Source organism: Marmota flaviventris, chromosome 2 (assembly GCF_047511675.1).
Source record: "Marmota flaviventris isolate mMarFla1 chromosome 2, mMarFla1.hap1, whole genome shotgun sequence".
NCBI lineage: Eukaryota > Metazoa > Chordata > Mammalia > Rodentia > Sciuridae > Marmota > Marmota flaviventris.
In genome coordinates this window covers 53,157,934-53,181,423 of record NC_092499.1, presented here as the reverse complement: position 1 = coordinate 53,181,423, position 23,490 = coordinate 53,157,934, and the positions used below count along the sequence as shown (strand labels likewise).

General features: G+C 35.0%; 1 pseudogene; it reads right to left on the bottom strand.

The window, feature by feature from the left end:
* Positions 1-4,426, bottom strand: part of LOC114088079 (60 kDa heat shock protein, mitochondrial-like) — a 37,422-nt pseudogene extending 32,996 nt beyond the window's left edge.
* Between the last annotated feature and the right edge of the window lie 19,064 nt (positions 4,427-23,490).

Sequence of the window (23,490 nt, the reverse complement as noted above, 5' to 3'; positions counted from 1 at the left end):
AATATCTGAGCAGCAAGAATCATTGAATCAGGAATCATAAATAAGGCCTAACATCAGCATCACCTTATAGTTACAGCATTTATTATTCTTTACTTTATATATTGTACCTCACCACCAGACTTCATATGTGTTTAGAAAGTAATATTCCATAACATACACATATCTCCTAGTGGGCTTGCACATAACCAGAGTTTTGTTTGTTTATTTTTGTTTTGGGCACTGAGGTTTGAACTCAGGGGCACTTAACTACTCAGCCAAATATCCAGCCCCTTTTTATATTTTATTTAGAGACAGGGTCTTACTGAGTTGCTCAGGGCCTTGCTAAGTTGCTGAGCCTGGCTTTGAACTTGTGATCCTCCTGCTTTAGTCTCCTGAGCTGCTGGAAGAACAGACATACACCTTTGTGTCCAGCTGCCAGGTGTTTAAAAATTAATATTTTATACTTATTTTGCTACATTAGTTATTGGTTACCAAACTAAAGTGTTGAGAACATTGGATATGTGATTTTGTCAGCAAGAAAATAATTTACACAGATCATTGATGAATGGAAATAAAATAGCAGCCTGGGATGCCAGGGTGGAAGGCCAGAGGTGTGAATAGTATTCACTCAGTAATTGTGAAAATTCAGGTCACATGGGGTTAAGGTCACTAAAAAGTGAAGAGACAGCTGAAGATCTGAGTGGATTATTCTGAGCAGTTAACTACCTAGGCAGTTTAGTCCAGGATTAGACCAGATAGACAAAAGCAAACCTATGGTAGGTAATATTATCAGTGTTGAAAAATATTTGATATTCTATTTCTGTTTTGGAGAATTGAATTTTGATCCCTAATAATTCAAATAGGATAGAATATAATAGTGAAGCAAAAGTTAGACCCAGTATATCTTGTTAATACTTTACTGTACAATACAGAATCAGTTCTGTTATCCCATATATTATAATGCTAAATATCATCTAATATGGCAGCCTAACTGTAAATAAACAATTTAAAATACAATATACAGAAAACGAAAGTGCCTTAATAGAATGAACTGGAGTTATACCAGCATTAGGTAAATTAAGTTAGTTTGATAACATAATAAAAAATGAATTAAATATATGGCATCACTTTATTATTGTCATTTTAAAAGTTAAGTCAAAATTCAAATGGATTAAGTATTATTACTGTTAATTATAGTTTATTAATATTGACTGCATATGAATCAACAAAAACTCAAAATCTTTTTTATTTTGGTACTGGGGATTGAATTCAGGGGCACTTAACCACTGAGCCACATCCCTATCCCTTTTTTGTATTTTATTTAGAGACAGGTCTCACTGAATTGCTTAGTGCCTGGCTAAATTGCTAAGGTTGTCTTGGAACTTGCCATCCTGCTGCCTCAGCCTGCTGGCATTACAGGCACGTGCCATTGTGCCCTGCCTAAAAAATCAAAACCTCGTGGCAATCTTTAGATAAGCTGTATATGGTATTTTGCAAATTAATGTTCTTGAAATATCTGAACCTTAGGATTTAATGTTAAGGTTAATTCTGCTTCATTAGACATTACTTAGTAAATATAAGGCTCTTATATCTAGTTAACCATTTTCACATGATTCCTGTTTAATGTTCTTTATTTGAAAATAGGCCAGAATGAATTTTTAATTGAAATCACATATCTAATTAATACTTCTTAAAAGTTCAGCCAAAATAGAAAATAACCTTCATTTTTATGTATAGAGAAGACTTTCTTTTTATCATATCTAAGTTTTATTTTAGCCCTGTGTAATTTGGTCCACATTTGAAATGTTATTAACCTACTTGATGCCAAAAGGTCACACATATTAGTGATAATTGGCTTTTATAAATATTGCTCATTATGCAAAGACTTTATTTACAAGTACCATTAGGCCAAAGTGGCTGTATGAAATGAACTCAGGTAATAGGTTTCTGTGCATTCATTATGAGGCAAAATATTTGACAATAGATAAATTAGCAGTTGATCTTGGAGATTAGAGTATGATTTAGAATATGAAAAAAAAAAATGGGATGTTCCCTGATTCTATCTCCAAAAACAGGATTGGTTTGTTAGAATGACAATAGGTCATGAGGCTGAATTCATGAGGCTCAATCATAGCCTCCTAAACTGAAAGTATCTCCTAATGACTAGCCAATCTAATAGACTGCCATATTATACCAACTTGATATCAGCCAATTTTGCTGGAACTAACTCAAAAATACTTTTTCCAGACTCACAAAGTACTGTGATATTATTTACAAGTTTTAGAAACTTGCAAATCTCACTTTTCTTCATATGGTTTGAGAGAGCTAGTTTCTGCCTATTTTGATTAAAAACTCAAACTGTAAGGGTAAAAGAAATTGAAGTTAAAGCGTAAAAGTTAAAGGGTAAAAGACAGGGTGTTGTAAAAGTTTCTAAGCTGCAAGGTCTGAGTTAAAATGTAAAGGAGGTATTGTTAGGTTTCTATGCTACCTGCAAAACCTGAAATTTCTGTAGCTGTTAAGACAATGCTTAGAAACGCCCAGTAAACATTTCCCCTGATTTTCTGGTTATTTAATAACTGAAGGGGTCTGTGTGGTTGCACGTAGGCCTTGCAGGGCCTGAACCAATCAGTTTGAATGTGTACTCTCTTAGGAATGACCTATCACTCCAGCCTGACCTGTTCCCGCCAATGAATGAACTAATCATGTTTAGGAGTTGTTGTTCAATTTTCCCGCGCCTCATGATGATTTGTTCTGATGTATACAAAGCCCTCCGCCCTCCCCAAAAAGTGTACTTAAGCAGTGCTCAGCCCCTGCTCGGGGCTCTGGGCTGCTTTCCCTTCTTGAGTGGGCACGGAGCCCCAGCATGCTGGTTCAATAAATCGCCTTCTGCCAATTGCATGAGTGGTCACTTGGTGGTCTCTTTCTCCGACGTTTCGCAGGACCCTTACAAAACCATGGGAAAAAAGAGCAAACAGACCAGTATTGAAATGTTTAGAAACAAAACGAAAATTGCTATTGTATGACTGAATTGTGGCAGTTAATCTTTGATTATTTGTTTTAATTACCACTTATTGAACACTACTACTGATGATGGGAAAAGAAAAGAAAATGATTAAGAAGCAATCATTGTCTTATTGAATTTTCAATTGTAGTTAAAATGTTGTATTGCAAAATGTACTCTGTTGTAGTTTGGAAATAGATGTCCCCCAGAAGCTCAAGTGTGAGAAAATGCAAGAAGTTTTGGAGGAGAAACATTAGATTATAGCATTAACCTAATCAGTGAATTAATCCCTGGTGGGATTAATTGGATGATGATTGGGGTGGGGTGTGGTTGGAGGAAGGGGTTCATTGGAGGCGTGGCTATGGGGTACATATTTTGTTTCAGGAGAGTGGAGTCTCTCTCTGCTCTCTGCTTTCTGATCACCTTGTGAGCTCCTTTTCTCCGCCACACTCTTCCACTGGGATGTTCTGCCTCACCTCCAGCCCCAAGGAATGAAGCCTGCCTTCTCTGGACTAATACCTCTGAAACCAACCGTGAGCTATCAATAAGCTTTTCCTCCTCTACAATTGTGTTGGTCAGGTCTTTAAGTAACAGCATTGGAAAAAGCTGACTAAAACATGCTCCTAATTTATATAAACAGCACAAACTATATTACGCTCTAGGAGCAGGACAACAGGGAATGAGTTCTTCCTGGAGGACTGGGGAGTTTGGGAAAGTACTTTGCCATTTAGTTCATGACTATAGAGGGGAAAGAACGAAAGCAACTCATAAGCTCTATTTTCTTTCCTGTGCAAAATGACAATAGTATAACTTGCCTTACAAAAAAGTTCATTTCTCAGTTTAAATGTATGTTTTGTATCTTAGCATACTTTCTGTAGCAGCCTTCTTCCTTATTTCTATGTCACTTCTAGAAATTCCTATTCTAGGGCTCAAGCTTCAGGAGAGGTCAAAATAGAAAGAAACATAATGTAGGTTAATTTTGAATTTTTGTGGATATTCTCTAAATGTTTTCAAACACTTCTTTAGTTTATGTTCATTTCATGTTGTCAAATATTGTTCCCAAAGAAGTTCTCCCAGTGACCAGGACAGAAAGGACTTCTAGATGGAGATAATACCAGTGTTGGTGATGAGAATCAACCAGGATCCAGGTCAGTTTGAAAAACCAGGCTCTACCTCAGAGCAAAGCCTGTCCAAGGAAGGGGGATTGATTCTTGTCCTTGGAAAGACCCACAGCACTCCTAGGCACATACTCACTCTGCTGAGTTGTTTATCTACAAATAAGAGGAGAGATCTGTGGAGCCAAGTGTCCCTGACTCAGTCAGGCTACGTGAGGACCCATAGCAACCCTCTAGCAACCACCAATCAGCATGAGACAGGGAAAATACCTGGAATGCCAGATGACCCTCCCAGTAGTTTATGGTAGTTGATAACATGTTGGGAAACCATGTCGGTCAGCACATACTCCCCACGTGGCCTAAACCAATCAGGTCAAACGAATCCCCCTCTTGTACTAACAAATCACCCTTTCCCAACTTGTTCCCACCAGTGAATGTGCTAATCATGTTTTAGAGTTGTTTTATGATTTCCCCGCGGTGTGTGATGATTTGGTAAGAGATGCTATGATGTATGTGAAGTCCCTGCCTTCCCCAAAGAGTGTATAAAACTGCTACAAACCCTGGGCTCCGGGCCTCTCAGCATCACCAGTTTGCTGCTTACATCAATCTTGGTCTCTGATGGTCTTTTGGGGGTTCTGAATTCGAGCATAACAAGTTCCCCTGATATTGAAGATTGAACACCCAGACACAGAGGAAAGAGTAGAAAGCAAGTTTTATTTAAGAAAGAGATGGAACAGAGATAGTAGACTCCTCTGGAGAGGAGCTTGGACCCAGAGCTGGTGCCTGAGGGAGTGGGAGTGTCCTGCCCCTTTTATAGATTGTATATTTCCTTTGTTCTTATGCTCCCTTCTGTTCCTACTTTGCCATTGTGAACAAGGTGGGCCTAAAGGTGGGGAAGGAGCCTTCCTGGGGTACTGGCTGGAAAGGAGTGACCCAGGGGGCATTCATTAATAACTCTTTGTTGGGAGGAACAGTTCCCTGAAGAGAGGTAACTTTGGCAACAGTTTGGGGAAGAGGGTAGGACTCTGAAGGTATTAGCATTTTTTTCCCTTCTTCCGGATCCTACCTGATCATTCATTACCTACACTGACTGTCCTTTTACTTCCTCTCCACAGCCATCCATGTGCTTGTCTAGTCTTCCTCTTCTGACCCTATCTCATGTCAGCTCTTATCTCATGACCCTATCCCTTACACTGGGTGAGGTTGCATGGTTCAAACTCTTCCTATATGCTCAGCTCTCCTATGAACTCTATCAAGGACAATTGAGTTCATCAGAGATTTCCAAAAATTCTAAACCTGACAATGAACAGTTTTATGTCTCAATCTTTCTTGGGTCTATTGATTCTTGGTGCATAATGAATTTGCCTACTTGATATCTACTACCCACCTCTGCAGATTAAGAAGAATGTACTGACAAAAACAAAAGTAATGGGGCATATAACCTTGGATTCTATTCCTAGGGAAGCAGGAATATAATCTGCATAATACAGTAAGTCACCGAAATATTTTTTGAGAACCTAATATGCAGTAAACTCTATTCCAAACACTGGGAAAAAAATAGTGAACAAAATACACATTGTCTGTACCAAGGGGGGTCTCCCTATCTTATAGGAGAGATGGATGAAATATTTAAATAAAATAATGACAAATAATTATAAGTGCTATGGAGAAAAAAAGAATTTGAACAATTAGAATAGCAAAATGGTTATATAGGAAAGATGTTTCAATGACTGAGATAAGTTGAGAAGTCTTTTTGGAGCAGGAATCATAACAAGGATGAAATATATAGATCATGTGAAAAGCGAAGATAGGATGGGCAAAGAATTTTCCAGTTTAAGGTAACAGTATGCACACAGGCCTTGAAAAATAAAATAACTTCAGGTGTTTGAATAACTAAAGTAAAACAAGGCTCGAATTTAGTATGGGAAGGTAGAATAGAGGAGAAAGAAACAAAGCAACTCATAAACACTTGTTGGTTTTTTTTTTTTTTTTTTGTAGGCCAGGGAAATAGACAACAGTTATCAATGTTAAATCTATGCCAGTAGAAATGGAAGTATACATTTCTATTGGAGATTGAAAAGGCCAGAATTAATCATAAATTGATATGAGAAGAGAATAAAAAAATAACCCTGAAATATGTGCTTTGGAAAATTGAGTAAATATTGGTGCCATTGCTTAAACAAAGAAGAGCAAACAATGGGAACAAAATTTGGAAAACAAAATCAAAATTTCCTCTTTGGAAATATTAAGTATAAAACATTCATGAAAAGTTCAAATAAATATCCAGTTGGAATTTACATAATGAATTTGGAAATCACAGTTTAATCCCATTTGAAATAAATCCAAAAGATCTCTTTCTCATGGTGTGCAACCACTAATGTCTCTGCTTAATATTTTATGAACAATCTAATTTTAGCCTGTTTTTCTTGGCTTCCTAAGGGATTTTCCTGGTCTCTACATAAGTTAGTGGTCACACAGTAACTGATCACATGTTATCTTCAAACACAGCGAAACAGGATGTAATTATCCTTTTACAGTGTGTTTGGAGCACATTTCAAAGTTCACTAAACTATTCTGCTCTTTACTTTCTGTTGAGTTTGCTTGGGTTTCCTCTGCACATATGTGCAGCTCCATGGTCAGCCGGGCAAGTACAGAGAGATTACCATGTCTTTCTATGGCTCTCATATGCAGGATTTCCCTTTGATTTTTTCTGGCTTTTCCCATTTGCTTCTTGGAGGGAAGCAAATGGGAAAAACATTGCTAGATTTTTCAGCTTCTGTGCTAGATCAAGTATACTGTCTCCACAGGCAAAGCGGCTGGTTTTCAGAGCCAGGTCTACTCTTTTTTTTTTTTTTTTTTAATTGTGATGCTGTGGACTGAAGCTAGGACCTCACACAAAGCAAAGCACATGTTCTGAGTTCTGAGCTGTATCTCTAGCCACTCCACTCTTGGAGAGACTTTTTTTTTTAATATAAAAAAACTAAGGCAGAATATTGTGTTTAATGTGTTCTTCTACATTTTGTCAATGTCTGAGATATTTACTGGGACCATCAAAGAGAGGCTTCACATTGAAGTAGGTTTGAAAAGGAATTTCTGACCAAATACGATATTATGGAAAGAATAGAGACAAAGAGAAAACTCATTATGCTAAAGCAATCTTCAGGTACAAATTGACAGACTTTTGAATTACAATGGTAGCAATGGGAATAAAGGGTATATGTGATATCGTTTGAAAACAAAGTGTCCAGTGGGTATAATTTTGTTTTTTGGGTGTTTTTTTTTTTTTGGCATGAAAAAGGTTAAACCATAAACTAAAAAAGGATTCAAGAAAAATTTTGTTTCAGAGACAATCTTTTGAGCATGTTAATGTTGAAATACCAGGAAGGACTTTCAGATGGTAAAGTCTATTAGTTGAAAACTGGGACACAGGTATTCTGGAAAAGGTAAGATCTAGAGGTATAATGTGAAGTGCATTCACATGGGCAAGATAATTTAATCTAGAAGAGGGAATAAATTTTCTACTTTTATATTTAATATATATGTAACACATATATACTATGTGTATATATTATTTAGTTTTTTAAGTTATATATATTTTTTTTGTCTTTCCCTAGCCATATTGAGAGAAATGGGGGCGGAGAGAAACTTTATGGTAAGGGCACCAACTTTACAATGCCTTATAAAAGGTCAAGGGGCTGAGGAAATTTCCTGATTAAGGCTGGGGAGAAGGAAGTGGTTTCACCAGAAGTCAGAAAAATAGTGGTCAATAAACAAAGGAGATGAATTAATTATAGTCTCCTGGAAATAAAATGTTCACAGGGCTTCAAAAGAGAACACATAACTGAGCTCACTACCACCATACTCTGGGAAACAGGATATCTGCGCAGTTTTGTCACTAGGTTGTCACTGGAGCTCTTGTTTATAACTCTCATGCGACCTACATTTACAGTAGACCAGACAATGGATGTTTTATTCACTAAAAACTTTATCTTATGAGTATTTTAAGTATTTAGGACTGGGAAGATATCAAAACCTTATCCACTTCATTTTTCAGTTAACCTACTAAGAAAATGCTGGAATGATATGATAATCATGTCGATAACCAGCCCACTAAACTAGATTGTAAGTTTCTTGATTTTTTAAACATTAAATAGATCCTGAATACTGATTTTAAGACAGATCAAAACCTAATGCTTTGATGTTTTGTGTCGTTTGTTTCTTATAATATTTCTACAAATTAAAAATTGCATAAAAGGCAGTAGAGCTTCTGTATCAGAGTGATGGCAAATCATTCACAAAGACACTCAACTCTCCACAACACTACAGACAGAATTTGGAGATCATTACCATCACTAATCTTCTCTCCCTATAGCTAAACAGGGGACCAAGTTGCCATGCACAAATTAACAAGAAGATGATAGAATTATTTGTTATTTTCTGATAAGAAGGCTAAAATTAACTACATAATATTTTTGTGTTGCAGAGTGCTAATGGGATCATTCAAATCAGCAGGTACTTCATTTCTTTGCCAAAAAAAAAAAAAAAAGCCTCATTAAAACAATACACTATGGAGTTAGAACTTTGCAAGTGGTGGTGGGGATTGCATATGGAGGCTTGAGATGCAGAGAGAACCCATAATACAAAACAGTTGGATCTATATCTTGTTTGACTTTCAGATTTAAGGAGGATAATTGGAGATGGATAAATTGAATAAAGATAATAGATAGCTAAAAATACCAAACAAATATTCAAATTGGTGCCATCATTGTATTGAATAAGTGTACAACTTTCATGAATACAATTTAAAGACTGAAATATAAAGGGTGTACAAAATTATATTAGGTATTAGCTATATCAATTCCAAATGAATTATATTGTTCAGTTGACATAAGAACCACCTCTATTCCTTCAAATTATTATTTTCTTAGTTTTAAAAATTCTTCAGCATTAGTTATAACAGAGAGGCCAAAGTTTATAATTGTAATTTTACTCTTTACGTTGCACCGTTCACATAATGTTGCCAATTTTCAATTCGTATTGTTTACTATAGATTAATGTTATATGAATATTGTAATTTAAAAAATACAAAGCAACCTCAATATACTAAACTACTTAAGTGATTTCAAGTATGGTCTTAGAAAAATACTATAAATATTTGTCATTTTGATATAATAATGATGTTAAGGAAGTTATAAAGCATTTTGTTACTTTGAGGAAGTACACATTTTGGTCCTCAGATTTTCAATTCAGAGTTTTCAACAAATTGAAATTTAAGTGCCCCAAGCAAGAATCAACATTTAGACTCTTTGGAAATCCTTGGCTCCTTTTATCTCTTCTCCCTTCCTGTAACCAAGCTTACTTTTCAGAACATGATCAGTTTAAAACAAACTTCCCTTGGCATTGAAGGACTACTGTGCATATTACTTTTTAAAAAATATATATTTATTTTAATTAGTTATACATGACAGTAGCATGCATTTATGCACTTTGACATATCATATGTAGATGGGATAAAATTTCTCATTTTTCTGAGTGTACATGTTGTAGAATCATATTGGTCATGTAGTCACATATATACATACAGTAATAACATCTGTTTTGTTCTACTACCCTTTCTATCCCCTATCCCCTCCCCTCCCTTCACTTCTCTCTACCTAATCTCAGGTAGTGCTATTCTTCTAGAGTGCCCCCTGCCTTATTGTGAATTAGCATCCTCATATTAGAGGAAACATTCAGCCTTTGGTTTTTTGGGATTGGCTTATTTCACTTAGCGTGATATTCTCTAACTCCATCCATTTACTGGCAAATGCCATAATTTCACTCTTCTTTAAAGCTGAGTAATATTCCACTGAATATAAATATATACCACATTTTCTTTATCCATTCATCTAGTGAAGAACACCTAGGTAGTTTCATAGTTTAGCTATTGTGAATTGAGCTGCTATAAACATTGATGTGGCTACATTGATGTAGTATGGTGATTTAAGTCCTTTGGGTATAAACTGAGGAGTGGGATAGCTGGGTCAAATGGTGGTTCCATTCCAAGTTTTCTGAGGAATCTCCATACTGCTTTCATACGGCTTTCCAATTTTCAGTCCCACCAACAATGTATGAGTGTATCTTTTTCCCCACATCCTTGCCAACATTTATTGTTGCCTGCATTCTTGATGATTGCCATTATAACCAGAGTGAGATGAAATCTTAGTGTAGTTTTGATTTGAATTTCTCTAATTGCTAGAGATATTGAACACTTCTTCATGTACTTATTGATCAATTGTATTTCTTCTGTGAAGTACCTCTTCAGTTCGGTAGCCCATTTATTGATTGGGTTATTTGGGTTTTTTGGTGTTATGTTTTTTGATTTCTTTATATATCCTAGAGATTAATGCTTTATCACAGGTACATGTCATAAAGATTTTCACCCAATCTGTAGGCTCTCTCCTCACATTATTGATTGTTTCTTTTGTTAAGAAGAAGTTTTTTTCATTTCAATCTATCCCATTATTGTTTTTAAATTTTATTTCTTAATTCATTAAATAGGTATCAGTTTATTTCAACAACTACGCTGAGAAAAATATATATTCATCAGTATTACTTTGTATAATTTCTTTCATTTTTTTCTCATGTGTATTTCTTTAAACTCTAATACTTATTGAACATTTGTGGAGAGTAGTGACTTGGATCATGGTATCTGATTGCCTAGTGGCTGTGTTTGTTTCAGGAACTTCCTGTGCAAAGAGGTTCAGGTCAAGATTGCCCAGTTGCATTGGTGACAACTGGCCTGAGGAAACTCTTAAATTAAATATATTTAAATAATATATATAATATAAATATAAATAATTTCTTAAATTAAATATAAGTAAGTAAATATTTTCTTTGCTTCTGCCCACTACAGAATTACAAAAAACATTACTCCCAAATAGTATTTGGGAAGAAAAATCCAGATAAATTAGAGTTGATTTTTTACTTTTATAATATCACTTTTGCTCTATTAACCTATGTAATAAATAGCCAAAAACAATGTGTTTGTGCGTGTGTATGTGTGTGTGTGTATGTATATAGAGAGAAAGAGTGTGAGAGAGGGAAAATTTCTCCTTCCAAGCATTATCAGTCCATCAACCCTGATTCAGTTGTGCTGTTTTAATGTTTTTAATGCTGATAACAGAGTGATATGTATGTCAGCACATTTTTACAGCTCATATTAATTAGAGAATTCCTTGAATGACATAGTAGCAAACAACTCAGTACCCAATGTGTAGGTAAGTTTTGTGTGACTAATGCTTGCTTGTATTATCAATATTTCATGAAATTAATCTGCATATTACTTTCTACATTGCCCACTGATACATCTTATTTTGGTCAAGAAGATTCTTTTTCATTTGTTTACCAAATTATTGCAAGATAACTGAAGATGAAGAGGAAACAATACAGATGAATATTGTATTATATACATGCAAATTAACATTTAAAGGTAAGGAATTTTTAGAAAGATAGCTCAGAAATCAATGCATTCTGTACTGAATTCTGATAGATATCTTTTGTCCACGGGATGCACGTTCACATTTAGAATACTCTATATCATCAGGCATATGATACTAGCATTGCAATGTTCTTACTGGAAAAGGCAGCAGCGGTACTGGATGCTAAGCATTTAAATATATGAATTTGTTTATTCATGAAAATACACATCACCCCAAAATATTATCCTGTATTCATTTTATAGGTAATGAATTTGATATACAACAAGTATTAGAAAAAAAATTCAGAGAATACTACTACATATGGCAAAGTTGGGATTGGATTCATTTCTGAAATCAGTGGCTCTTCCCCCTCCTATCCTATTATGTAAACAGAGTTTATTTAAGAAAACATTTTCTTTAAGGCACTAGGATAGAGTACAGCATTGATGATGAGAGAAATAAATCACATCTACATAATCAATTACATCGTTTCCCTTGAATCTTACAACAATCCTGTGTTTAAATAAAGAAACAAGACATCAATGTTGTGACACATTTATTTTCATGATACTGGTAAAAAGTGGAGTCAGGACTCAAAATCAGAGGGACTGTTATCCAGATCTATGCTTTCTCATCTATATCAGAGCTACTCTGAGGTCATCCCTCAGGTAGGACTGGTATTACTGCCTCCATACCATATATGTGACAGTTGACATGTAAAGAGGATCAATGAAAGAGGGGTTTGGCAGGGCCAGAATTAGAATTTATTTCTTTGAACTCAAACTATCAAAAGCATAAAAATCTCATTTCAAATAAAATGATTCTATTCTTGAATTATTCTATTTTCTGTTAAATTCATATATAATTTATGTACCATTTCCATGTGTTCAGGTTGATACAATAAATCTAAGGTTATTATCCATCTTTCATAAGTAGAAAATAAGATAGTATATATTTCTTAGCTTGTGTGTTTGTGTATTTAAAGTCCTAAATCTCAGTACTTGCAATAAGAAGTATTTTCTTTTCACATTATAGGTTCATAAGTGTAGACTAATTGCTTATTTAAGGATTCAGTATGAGGAAGAAGCCATTATTTCGAACATACAATTCTCATTTCAGAAGGGAAAGAGCAAGTCAGCTGTAAAACATAATGATTTTTAAAGCTTCTGTTTGAACATAGCAAATTCCATATCTGCGCACATGCCATTGGTCAAAGCAAATCATATGGTGGAGCCCAATACCAGCGGGGTGGGGATTTATACTTTTTTCACAGTAGGCAACACAACTGTTGGGAATGTAATCCTCTTATTGGAGGGAGGTAAATCATTTAAACAATAATAGATGCACATGGTGTTCAACTCAAATTAATAAGCGATAGAAGTGGACTTTCAATCTAGGTCTTAAGACTTCACAATCACCTTGCCTTTCAAAAATTGTTTATGGGATAAAATAAAATTATAAAATGTGTGCATTATTTTTTCTTGCCTTATACTTCTTAAGAGATGGGATTTTGATCCATTAGCATAAAAGTCATGCTCATGTTTAATTATTATCCCCAATGTTGATTTTTTTAACTGAATCATTTGCTTTATTTTTTTCTGTTTTGGCATAAATCGTTATTTGTACATTTCATATGACATTAAGGAAGATGTTTAGAAAACAATAACTGGTTAATATGACAGCTCTTTTCACAGTTTGCTAATTTAACAAAGGTTCTATTTTTGTCAAAATAGACAAATATGCCTGAGAAAAAATTAAATCAAAACTCTGTTTTCTGCATTGCCACGTCAAAAGCCGTATGCTAGATTTCCTAATAGAAATGCAAAATATAAAGCTGGAAATGATTAACCACCCATTTCAAAAAGCCAATATCTTGCTGAATCACTAAGTGACCAAGTATAGAAGTCATGAGTTTAGAAATTGGATATAATGAGTCAGTATAATGATTTTCTTCAGTGTGTCAAGGTCACGTTGTGGACATTGTAAAATATGACTCCACCTTTCAGGTTCTTCCTGTTCATCTCTCTGCAGTTGCAGAGAGATGTAACTGGGAGTAATTAATAATATCCCTCTGCTGTCCCTCCTCTGTCAGTCCTGGCACATGACAACTTATTTGCATTTTGAGAATGGTCTAGATGTTGCTAGGCTAGTTCACAAGTTAGAGACAAGGATATTAGAAAGGAAATATTCAGCATAGTGAATTTCCTATTGTGTGGAAAGACTCAGAAACCTTGATTTCATTATTCTTTGTGGACAAAGATGTAATACAGTGTAGGTCAATGGTTAAGAACAGGTACTATCAATTTAGTCTTCTTTGGGTTTGAATCTCAGTTCTGATATTTCGTAGCTATGTGACCTTCACACTTTACTCTTTGTGTCCCAGATTCTGCATTTATAAACTGGGGATCATAGTAGGTTTGTATGGATTATTAAATTAGCTTATATTTTTATATTTATAATTATATATATAACTGTGTATGTTATAATTTAGTACTCTTTAAATAACAATTATTAAGTAATAGATAACTATATATTAGAGGGAATTCATATCAGAAGATGACTTATTAACCCACTAATTAATTGCCCTAATTAATTCAAATCACTTTGCAATTTCATGACTTAAAATTATAATATCATTTATTATTTCTCACAATGCTCGTTGAACGTGAGTATGATTCACCTAAGAGATTCTGGCTTATGGTCTCTTGTGAAACTGCAGTCCAGTGTCAATTTTTGCTACAGGCATCTGAAGGCCATAGTGGAGCTGGCAGATCTGTGTTCAAAGTGGTTTATACCCATGGCTGGGAATTTGGTGCTGTCAGCTGAGTACCCCTTTCTCTCCATCCAGGTCTCTGTATGGTGCTGCTAGAGAGTCCAGATATTAAAGGAAGTGGTACACAAGACTGGGTGGATGTTGCAATACCTTTTATAATCTCACTTTGGAGCCAGGTATGGTGACACACTCCCAAAATCCCAGCAGCTGGGGAGGCTGATACAGGAGAATCGCGAATTCAAAGTCAGCTTCAGCAAAAGCAAGGCGCTGAGCAACTCAATGAGACCCTATCTCTAAATAAAATACAAAATAGGACTGGGGTTGTGGCTCCGTGGTCCAGTGCCCTTGAGTTCAATCCCTGGTACCAAAACAACAACAACAACAACAACAACAACAAAAACCTCATTTTGGAAGCTGTGTGCTGTCACTTGCATTGTATTATATTGGACCAGCTCTGTGTCAATTAAGAAGAAATTAAACAAAGAAGATATACTAGGAACAGTATTACTAGGAAACTAGGAATTAGTATTAATAGTAATACTAGGAACTGAGGATCATAGAGGGCCTTTAGGAGGCTGGCTAATACCACAATCAGCTGCACAAAACAGTAAGGCATTAAATGAAGAAGAAAATTAATGTGTAATGAGAATTATAATTGCATTTGGAAAAGAACCAGGATACTCGTGTGAGAGTGATCACTGTATTGTCTTTTTGAGAGCATTTTTAAAGGTGAACTTTAAAAAAAACAATTAGAATTCTGCTTGTTGATTGTACATTTAGAATAAAGAAAATTAGACGGATGAATTGAATATTTGGTTGAATAAGGCAGTAATACCTTAATGCATTCAACTTGCAGTTGGAGCTCTTGTGACCTAGAATGAAATCAGTGAGCCAAAACACTGCCAGGCACTCTGAGACTGTTCCTAGAGGGGATTTGTCAATATTTGCTTCTATCATTCCTCTAAAATCTCTTTTTAACAACGAGTAAGTCTTATATGTGAATAGAGTGTCTTTTCTTGGGAGATACTCTGTCCAGTTAAGCCCAAGGGAATACCTTTATTTGACCAATTGCCTGTTAATCCTATAGTCCAATGCTTGGACACCAACCTCGACAAAAATGATGGGAGGCATGTCAATGTTCCCTTCAGAGCTGTTTATACAATAAAGATGACATCTGATCCCCACCTAACTTGTTTCTTGTCTTGCTTCTTATGAGGATTGGTTCCAACCTCAGGCAGGAGGGTGTTAATTACTGGATTGCTAAAATTCCCTGAAGTGTTCTACTGCCTCTTTATTTCCTGGGGAACTTGTCAGTGTTGAAATGGTGGAGAAAAATGGACTATGAAGGAAATACAATTGTGTTCTAACAATGTTTTATCATCAAAATGCTTTAATCATGTGTTCCTTTGGCCTCATAAAATCTTTAAACTTGGCTTCATAATCCTTCAATTCCTGTTATAGAACATTACTTATGTGTGAATTTTTATATTATTTATACTTTACCTATATCTGGAAAAAGAGATAGTGTTGTTATTTAAATCTTATGCCAAACAATAAATGCCAAATGGCTCATAAATAACCATTCTTTTTCTTCTGTGTTACCATGTAACCCTCTACGTAGTTCTAACATCATTAACTGTGCTTTCTAGTATTGTGATGTATTACAAATGCAAAGAGATTGGCATTCAGAGAAATTGAGTCCCGGTTTCATTCATACATAACACAAAATATCCATAACTGCATCTATATACCTTTTTGAGGCTCAAATAAGACAATATCTGTAAAATGAATTTAAAATTACTATTAAAAACTATGTGTAAGATTAAATCATTAATATTATAGAGGATATCTGTTATAATTTTAAGATACTGCTTAAAAGTTTTTAATGGTTTATTAAGTTTTTAGTGGTTTATGAAGAAGTTACCAAATATTCTATTCTAAAAGATATTAATAGTTGTTACTCAAACAGTACGTTAAGCATATACGTAGCATAGAAGAAAGAATTTTAATTCTTATTTACAAACACAATACCTCTCATTAGACTCTTGAGAAAATAGCATATACTTGTTTTTGATTAAAAATATTTTTGTAAGATATACTATAACCTACTCTTGTGACTTGCTGATACTAAAGAAAACAGTTGCCTATGTAAGAAATTCAAAAATTTTAAATGAAAGAAATAGTTACATCAAATGGAACCACAGGAATGAAAATACTAAATATGTTCACTACTGATAGCTGTAGCTTATTTGTCATGATATTCTATGCAAGTTAATTGCAGATTCTTGACTCTTTACATCTAGCACTTCTCTTTAATTAGTATTAAGGTATTTTACTCACCTTCTCATTGAATTCTTTCTCTAAATATCTTCCGCCTTACTCTATTTTCATTCCAAAGTAATATACTTAAGGCTCATAGAAAAATATAGTTCAAAGATATTTGAATCAGTCTGCATAATTTTTAAGTCAGTATTTGAAATCTAGACATTGTACGTAAAAATCCATATTAGTGGACTCTACCAATAAGTTAAAAGGGAGATGTTATGGTTTGGAAGCTCATGTGTGAGACAGTGTGAGAAGGTTCAGAGGAGAAATGTTTGGGTTTTAAGAGTCTTAACCAAATCAGTGAATTAATCCCCTGATAGGAATTAACTTGAGTGGTAACTGAAGTGGTAGGGTGTGGCTGGAGGAGATAGAAATTAGGGCATGGTTTTGTTGTGTATATTTGTTTCTGGAGAGAGGAGTCTCTCTCTGCTTCTTATCACTTGTGATGTGAGCTGCTTCCCTCTGCCACCCTCTCCCACTATGATATTCAGCCTCAGCTGGAGCCCTGAGGATTGAAGCCAGCCTTCTAAAGACTAAGACCTCTGAATCCCTGAGGCCTCAAATAAACCTTTCTTCCTGTATAATTGTGCTGGTCTGTTCCTTTAAACACAACAGTGAAAAAGCTGACTAAAACAGGCAATCTCTTTTCTGCATGACAAAAATTCACTAATGTTGATTTTCCTGCTTTAAATAAAATAATTTCTTTCAAACTCACTATAATAGGCAGCTTCCTCCCTCTCTCCCCATTTCCCATCATCTCCTCCTTGTGTGTCTCACCTGAGCATTCTCTACCTGAATCCTGGGACATTTGCATTTTGGAATTGATGGCATTTTAAATTCATTGACTCCTTGAAAGTATCTTTCTTTATGACTGTTTACTATCCTTGGAATACTTCTTATTTTGAAGTAGTCTTTCTATTTCAAATGTTAATTGATAAAATTACAACAGAATTCCCTTTGTTCTAAACATTTAAATTTCTTGTTATTGATATTTTATGGGTTCCATGACCACACACACACACACACACACACACACACACACACATACACACACTCATAGAAAATGAAACAGAAACATCTATTGGCTTTTCATAACTTAGGAGGAGTTTTATGTACTGAGAAATTTCTGGGGTGTATATTTGTTTGTGAAAAGCAAATTGAGATCATGACTATGCAGTGCTTACTATTGTGTATAAAATGATTCAAACTTTCACTGTCTTTTGAGTTTCCTTTTTTTGCAGGGAGGGGTATGGGGAATTGAATTCAGAAGTACTATACCACTGAGCCACATCCTCAGCCACCCCCCCCTTTTTTTTTTGTATTTTATTTAGAGACAGGGATTTACTGAGTTGCTTAGTGCCTCACTTTTGCTGAGGCTGGCTTTGAACTTTCCATCCTCCTGCCTGAGCATCCTGAGCCGCTGGGATTAGAGGTGTGCCATTGTGCCTGGCCAGTTTCCCTTTTCAAAGTGGCTGTTCTATCTGTGTCTTCTCCTTGCCAAAGCTAATTTGCAAAAGAGCTGGCTTTTTTTAAAAAAAGGAAAAAAGAAAGAAGAAAGAAAAAAAAGTGATGCAAGATATCAGTGATGAATTAAAAGTCAGTTTTGAAGCCACATATAGATTTTCTCATAAAATGGGCTACTTTTTCATGTAGTAGGGCTCTGGTATCTGGGAAGCCTAATAGGTCTTGCTATCCATTAGGAAGACCAGCACTCTAGGTGTGCATATGAGAGATGCCACTTAATGTGAATATTACACACCCACATCCCTTTTTCTGTTGGGTTCAGTTAAAAGACACTGGTGAGCTTATTTTAAAATTAACTAGAAATAGGTTTGGAATTCCTAAATTTTAGTTTGGAATATATGACTCTTCCGTGTGATGAGCACTTCTGGCATAAAAGTCTCTTTGTTGTGCATTTCAGGTAGACCATGTGAACATACCAATTCTATCTTAAATTTGTATAGCCTTATCAAAGCATCATTCTTTATCTGTGCTTTCATCTTCTGCCTCAGCACAATACTTACTACCATGAGATCACAAAGAAGCATTTTGTTTTTCTCAAAAATAGAAGCATGGAATACAAATCATTTTTATAGTTTGAGATTATATATGTTCAGGCAAATGTCAAAAGGGAAAAGAGCTGACTGCACATGATACGGGCAAACGTTTTATTTACATATATGAAAGGTAGACACCATAACTAAGTGTTTCTACTGGCTACTGGTACTTTGTGTGTGTGGTGGGGAGAAGCTCATTTCCCTGACAGAAGTAGAATACCATTATGAAAAATTTCGATAAAAAATCATTTTGGAATTAGTGATACTGTGACAAATATATGTTACTGTATTTGATGTTTTCTGAGACTATTTCTGCTTTCCGTTCCTTACTGTGATACCAAATTAGGACCTAGGACAAGCCATTTCAATTAAATGGTTTTGTTAAGTATTATGTATGATAAGGTGGGGGGTAGATAAGATTGCACTTCACTTATTGTTAATAATAATAACAGTAACAACAACACATTATGGGCTGGTACCTGTTTTTTCTAAATTTTCAAGAAAGACATTATCAAATATTAATAATCACTTTCCAAAGAAAATGAAATCAGTTGTTGAAAGGACATTTGTACTCCCGTATTTATTTCAGCACTATTCACAATAGCCAAGAAATTAAAAGAACTTAAGAATACATCAACTAATGAACAAATAAAGAAAATATGATCTATATACAAAATGGAATACTATTTGGCCATAAAAAATAATGAAATCCTGTCATTTGAGATAACATGAACAGAGCTGAAGATCATTATAGTAAGTGAAATAAGTTAGGCACAGAAAGACAAGTACCTCATGATCTTTCTCATATGGGGTATCTAAAAAAGTGGACTTAATAGAAGGTGAGAGTAAAGTCATGGTGCAGTGGTACACACCTATAAGCTTCACAATTTAGTGAGAACCTGTCTCAAAATAAAAAAAAAGAAAAATGAAAAAGGACTTGGAATGTAGCTCAGTGGTAAAGCACCCCTGGGTTCAATCCCCAGTACCTAAAGAAAAAAAGATTGAGAGTAGAATGGTGGTTCCTAGAGACTGGGAAAAGTGGAGAGGGATGGGGAGAGGTTGATGGGTACTAAGTTACAGTTAATAGGAGCAAGAACTTCTGTCGATTGACTATAATAATGTACTGCATATTACAGAAAGCTAGAAGAAGGGATTTTGAATGTTTTCACCATAAAAAATGTTAAACATTTGAGGAGGTACATATGTTTATATTGATTTAAACTTTACCCAATGTATAGATATATCAAAGCATCACATGGTATCCCATTAACATTCACAATATTTATGACTTTATGTATCCGTTTAAATTTCATTTAAAAAATTTAAACAACTGCCATTGATTAAATATTCCTATATCCCCCAAATTCATCCTAATGTGATGGTATTAGATGGTGGTGGTTAGGGGAGGTTATTAGGTCATGGGAGCACAGTTCCGGTGAATAGGTTTAGTCCTTATAAGTGGCCACAGAGACTGGAGTTCCCTTTTCACCATGTAAGTGCACAGTAAAAGGTGCCATCACCATCTATGAACCAGAAAGTGGGCCCTCACCAGACCCCAGATTTTCCTTGATCTTGGACTTCCCTGTCTCCGTAACTGTGACAAATAAATTTCCATCCCTTTACAAGCTACCCAGTCTATGGTGTGGTATTTCATTACAGCAACCTGACCAGACTAAGGCATGTAATTTATCTAACCTATAAAATGACATATTCGCCCACTAAATCTGACCTATTTAGTAACGTATTGACAGAGTGTCATATATTTTTGTAGAACTCTACTTGAAACTATTCTGTTCCTAGTGCATACATGGTGCATGTTCATCTGTCCTTTTTTCATCCTCTATAATATACTCTCAAATTTCTAGATAAAGACTTGATTTAATACTACTGGTTTAGAGATACATACGCTTTGATTTAATCCAGCCTAGCCAGTCCACAGGTATTTTGTCTCTAGTACCAACTGTCAATATCCTAATGCTCTTTCAGACTGCCTGTCACCAGAGTATGACTTATGTTTTATAACATTGCTCCTAAAAAAGGCCTCCATAGTTTCATGACCTCAGCTACTTAAATTATTTCTCCTTGATTAATTCATTTTTCCAAGAGCAGTGACAGTCTTCCCTTTTATCTCCAAAATAGGGAAATATTCAAGGTTGTATATCGGGAGATTTACAATATGTTTTATGTTAATACATATTTATTCTTTTTTGTTTGTTTGTTTGTTTTTGGTACTGGAATTAAATCCAAGGGCACTCAACAATTAAGCCACATCTCCAGCCCTATTTTGTATTTTATATAGAGACAGGGTCTTACTGAGTTGCTTAGTGCCTCGCCATTGCTGAGGCTGGCTTCGAACTTGTGTTCCTTCTGCCTCAGCCTCCCGAGCCGCTGGGATTACAGGTGTATGCCACCGCGCCTGGCCACATATGATATATCATAACATTAAATTAACGATACATCATAACATTAAATTAAACCACAATCAAATATAAACAAATCAAATTTTAAATTTTTTAAATTAAATTTTTAATTTTTTTCATGAAATAATTACTCCATATGAAACTCTAATAAATTATCTTTATTACCTTAAAATTTTTGTTGAGATACTCATACACCCAAATACACAAACACAAACCATTTGTTTTCCTTTCATTCATACTTTAAATTTTTTAGGGGCTATGATGTAGCTCAGTGATAGAAAGGTTGCCTAGTATGTGTGATCCCCTGGCACTACAAAATCAAACAACATAAATAAATAATACAATTTTCAGGACTATTCATGGACTTTTCATATATACTCAGAGGCTTTTCTCAGTAATGATTTTGGAATTTTGGTTGTAGATCTAACCTCTTCCTCAACCTCTATGACAAATCTTAACCTTTGGGCACCACCAACTCCATTGCTCTTTGCTGCGGCTCCTGCCTACTCACTAGTGAATTTGGGAGATCCACATCATTTTGCATATACCACTCAATTTGTCAGACAAGCTGTTTAGTCTCCTTCCTTCATTCATTAAACCTCTAGAGACAATGTAGACTCTGAATTGGGATGAATCATAGCTATAAACAACCTTCAGTTTGATCATATAATGTAGTAAAAGAAATGTTACCCTATGGAATTTCTATCATATAATATCAATAAACTGGTGAGATGTGATGAATAGATAGTTAAAAAGAGTTAGGAAATAGATGATTATTCAAGTCAGAGGAACGGAGATGGGAAACAGCCAAGAAGATGGAGATGTGCTATACTTCAATTGTGTTTCATTAAAATTTTTGGGAGGAGACAGATTTTTGATGTGTTAGTACATGGTTTGGATCAATGTCCCCTAAAGACCCCTGTGGTAAAGTGTGGTTCTCAGACTGTGGTACTATTGTGTAGGTGGTGGAGACTTTATAGATGGAGCCTAGTGGACAGTGTTATGATTATTGGGGGGTGTGCTCTTGAACAGGATTTTTGGGACCTCTGTCACTTCCTGTCTCACAGTATTTGCTTTCTACACTGAGGTGAGGGTTCCTCCATCATTGCTCTTGCTATGATGTGCTTTCTTGCCACAAGCCCAAAACTAAAGGGCAAACTGAGGATGGACTAAAACCTCCCCAAATCTCTTGTCTTTTTAGTTGATTATCTTGGGTATTTTGTTACAGTAATAGAAATCTTTACAACACAGGATAAAGCTCAGCAAGCTCTGTTTAACTTTGACAAAGCCATGCACTCATCTAGTCTCTGACAACCTGATCTGCAAGGAAACCTGGAACCACAGTAGGTGTGAAATTAGATTTTCCTTCCAGACATTCTGTACTTATGCTGCTGCCCTGTGTACCTAGTTTGTTTGCCTTCTTATCTCATATACATGGCCATGCAGTGCTCTCTCTCTAGGTTGTCTGTTAGTTCATTTTTAATGCATTCTACAGGAGAGGAACCAATCAGCATTTAGAATAAAAATATGGGATTTTTAATGAAAGACTTTATATTTCCAAATATCATAATACTGGCTCAGCCTATACTTCAAGGGCTTGAGTTTATGAAAACAGTATCAATGACAAGCACGGTTTTCTTCAAAAATCACCTGGTCTGCTTTAAAACTAAAAATTTGACATTGGGTCAATCTCATCTAAGTAACTCTTTTTCTAGATTGAGTTCTCTCCCCAAAAGTCCAAACTAATTTATACAAAGAGATTTCTGTTGAGCTTTTGCCAGGTATCCCTAAACATGTCTAGATTGAGTTGTAAATAAATCTTTGGCCATGAGAGGCATCTGATACATAAAATTATAGTGTATAAACACATTGTATTTATTAATGAAGTTTTTATGACCACAATATTTACTCAAGTTTGGAGTGGTATTTATAAATTTATTTCTTATAAGTGGTCAAAAACTTAAAAAAAATTATTTACTTGATACTCTCTCCAAATTGGAATAACTAGAGCAAAAGTTATGAACAGTTTTCTAATACATGCTATGTATTCTTTCTCTCATAAAAAATTATTGACAATATCAAAATTAAAAGCATTAAAATATGAACTGAATATATATGGTAAGCATAATAGACATATTTTGATATCTTTATGATGTCAACTACACAAATGTGGGGAAATTACTAGAAAATTAGATATACAAATAAAAAAATATATAATAATTTATATAATAATATAAAGACCATATAAGGGAGAGTGCTAATTTAGACACAAGACTGTAAAGATTGATCTAAAATTTAGAGCATCTTTCTGTCTGCAAAACAAAAAGCCTAGGGAGAAGTGCTATGATAGAAGTGCTGCG